We start from the raw sequence: 3985 nt of genomic DNA, 5'->3' as shown, positions 1-3985 counted from the left end.
TACTATATATAGAAGTAGTTTGTTTTTAGTAAGTAGTACTTTATTTATTTATAGTAAGTGCTTAATTAGTAGTTGAACTAGATAGTTGATTTAATTAATAAAACTACTTTATTTAACTATATATAGAAGTAGTTCCCGCATCGACGTCGGCGATGCCTATCCCGCATCCTCGTCGTCGTCGACTCGGTGGTGGAGGCTTTGCTTGATCAGGGCCATGTTCGGGACTGGGCTCCGCCGGGCTGGTATTGGGAGGTGCTACCTTCCGGGGACGTAGGTTGGTGAGGAGGCAGCCCGTTGTTGACCCGATCCTTGTTTGGTGGCAGTCGCGTGGGCCAGTGACGTTGCCGAGGCTTCCGGACACCGCGGAGGTGGTACGTCACCGTGTCAGCGAGGAGGACAAGCACGTCCGTCGCTAAATGGTTGCATTGGAGGGCAGGTTCGACAATACCTGGCAGGTTCTTCAGGGATCTCACTGGAGCTATGATCCTGTGATGGTTCCTTATCTTTGGGTGTCCAGCGCCCGCGTCGATACCCGTCGGGCGCTACGGTTCTAGTTGTATTAGTGATGCTATATTAGTGATAATATTCGACGATGTACGGACACCAAGAGATGATGTACTTTTGCTTATAATTATTGAATGCATGCTAATTTGAATACTACTTTATTTTGTGATTTGGTTTTGCTTATTTTATGATTTGGTTTTGCTTATTGAATGCTCATATTGGATAAGTTCTCCTTCATTCCCGTGTGCTAGACAATTTGGTGTAATAATGCACTCGGGAATGAAAGGAGGAGCTACGTACATCACCGATAGTCAACCCGTGATTAATAATCTAGTTTAATATTTAAATTATGAACATAGGCCGGAAATGTCGTACTCGGACGACGAAAACCGCCCGAGGGAGTGCGACTGGTGCCACGACGACCGAGGTATTTGCGACAGGTTCATTGAGCTGGACGAAGATCGTCGCTTCAGCATTAAGCTCGAAGAAACCTTCGATGTTCATACGGTACGCAACCGACGATATTTATTCATGACTTCAACTATTTAATTTAATCATGACAATTCAACTACTTTAATCATGACAATATTTTTCATCTTTTCCAATTCGACTAGCTTATCCCATGCTTTGCAAGATGCTATGTCTTGGAGAGGATGGGTTTTGAAGACCATGAAAGTTTCGAAACCAAAAAAATTATCCTACGTACCCATCATGGTGTGGATTTTCAAGTAAAGCTGTACAATGCTCAGAGTGTAACCCATTTTGGTTGCAAAAATTGGGAAGCACTTTGCAAGATGTATGGTCTTGATGAGGGTATGCTTGTCACCATGGATCTTGGTGATCCTACAATCGAGCAAGAGAGACCTTCGATTTGGGTCCTTGTGGATACACCTCCAATTCTTCCCCCATGTGAGCTTAACATAGTTATTAAGTAATTTATATTGTTTATTTCAAAATAGTTGACAACTTATCTCCATTGACAGCTTATTTTCATTCTTCAAAGAATGTGCGGAAGATGGTAGACAGAACCTACTACACCGAAGGCTCCGAATTAACTTATCAGGAGAAAAATCATCTGGTCGCATTTTGTACTGATCTTGAGAATTACAATATCTACAATCAAACTCCTCAACATTATGGTCAATACGTGCCACTAGTGCATATGTTGAACTACGGTAACTACCATGGAGATATCCTGGTAAGATTATTTTTTACTATTACAACATCCGTGCATCTTTTTGCACACTTCTAAAACTAGTACATCATTGCTAACTATGAAGTTATTACTATGTTTTTCAACAGATAATCCCGAATGATTGTGTGCCTCATCTGATGCATAAGCATGGTAGCCTTCATGTTTTGAACATACAACCAGGTCGTCCTACGAATCTCAACTGTCCATACCGGGTTTCTCAAAGAAGTGGAGACATAACAATTAAAGAATGGAAAAAATGTATGGACAGTCGTAAAGAGCTTCTTGGAAGAAAAAAGCAGCAAAGGGCAAGAATTGGAGACAGGATGATCGCCATTCTTCATAATGGAGAGTCAGGGTCTATATTGTTTTATGCTATTTTACCTTAAGGGTGTTTAGGTCCTACCTGATACTGATGATCATGTGCTAAGAACAATTACGTAGGGTTGGGTTCGATGACTATGAGGATGATGATCGTATGACTTATTATTAATAACGAGTAGAAGTTGTATTATGATGCATGATTAGTAGGACTTGTTATTATATATGATGATGTATGATGCGAGCATGCATGAGCATGTTATATCAGCGGGTGAAATGAACATAGCAGCAACATTGATAAACCAAGGACGAAGATATAAGAGAGGACACTTCTCTCTATTAGCTAGCTAATAACAACCTAAAAATAACCCCCAAAACCCCTAAAGCAGCCACTTTTGTTAAAAAAACATGGACTTTTGGTCCCGGTTGGTGCCACCAACCGGGACCAAAGGCCCCCCTGACTGGGCTCGGCGGACCGGCCACGTGGAGGCACATCTGTCCCGGTTCGTGTTTGAACCGGGACTAATGGGTGGGGGTATTTGTAACGACCCATTAGTCCCGGTTCATGAACCGGGACTAAAGGCCCTTACGAACCGGGACTAATTGGTGTTTTTCTACTAGCGCCCCCCCATCCAGCGGCGGCGCCTCCTCCGCCGACTCCTGCTCCTCCTCCTCTTCCTCCTCTGCCGACTCCTCCTCCTCCTCCTCTTCCTCCTCCGCCGGCTCCTGCTCCTCCTCCTCTTCCTCCTTTGCTGACACTTCGTCCTCCACCTCCTTGAAATCCTTCTTCGGTTCCAGAGGTAGCCCCGCTTCCCTACTGATCCAGACCTTCTAAAGGAGGAAGAGACGGTGCTGGATCGTGTAGTACTGGCAGCGTGGGGGCATGGCTAACATGCTCGAGTGGCGGCTGAGGAGGGAAGAGGCGGATGTGCTAGGGCTTGGGGTGCCTGCCGACTTAAATAGCCGGCTACGGCCTCGGACGGGAGCCGGAGCGGTGCCACGCGGCGTTCACACCACGGCGACGGCCAAGGCACTCGTCAGACCGTCAGGTTTCCCGGCGAGTCCGTGTGGGGCCACGCCATCTAGCCGACGTGGAGGGCGTGCCCGGGCGCCCCCATGTCCGCCCCATATTTGGGCTGGATATGGGGGTGCCGGTCAGCCCGGACGTTTGATGGCCGTTTGAGGGGCCCGTCTGGGTAAAAAAAATCATGACCGGACAGTGACCGGGCGGCCCGTCCGGGCGTATGAGGCGGGTTTGAGAGGTCCGGCTGTAGATGCTCTTAGTCACTTTGCTTTTTTCTTTTTCTTTTCGGGAATGTTAAAAATCAGACGTCAAACTTTTAAGCATGGCAAATATGACGCTCGGCGTGGCAAATTATATTATCGCGAGCATGACAATTTTTTCCAGCAACCATGCATGCACTTAATTTGTTCGGGTATTCATATGCATGCAATTTTGTACCTGTTGGTCATGCCAACTAGCTAGCTAGGAAGGGTTGATGTTTCTTAGGATGATAGGCAATAGTTGAGCATGGAAAGGAAAGGAGCCATTCCCACAAAAACAAAAGAAAGGAGACAAAAAAGCACTGGTGGAAAAAGGGCCTTTGGTCGCGGTTCGCAACTGCCATTAGTCGCGGTTGCGCAACCGCGACCAAATAGGCGCGACTAAAGGCCCCCCCTTTAGTCGCGGTTGCTTAAGAACCGCGACTAAAGGCCCGTCCACGTGGGCGCCAGGCGGCCGTCGGGGCGGAGGACCTTTAGTCGCGGTTCTTCTGGCCAACCGCGACTAAAGGCCGCCGCAGGTTTAGGGTTTTAGCCCCCCCCCTAAACCTGTTTTCTGTTTAATTTGTATTGTTTTATTTCTTTTGTGCTTTATTTTAGTTTTGAAGGAGTTTCACATATTCTACGGACTACATAGATGCATATGAATGTACAATTTCAAACAAATTTGAAATTAGAACCAAAAAG

The sequence above is a fragment of the Triticum dicoccoides genome, chromosome 5B (assembly GCF_002162155.2).
Source record: "Triticum dicoccoides isolate Atlit2015 ecotype Zavitan chromosome 5B, WEW_v2.0, whole genome shotgun sequence".
NCBI lineage: Eukaryota > Viridiplantae > Streptophyta > Magnoliopsida > Poales > Poaceae > Triticum > Triticum dicoccoides.
This window is presented reverse-complemented; position numbering follows the sequence as displayed.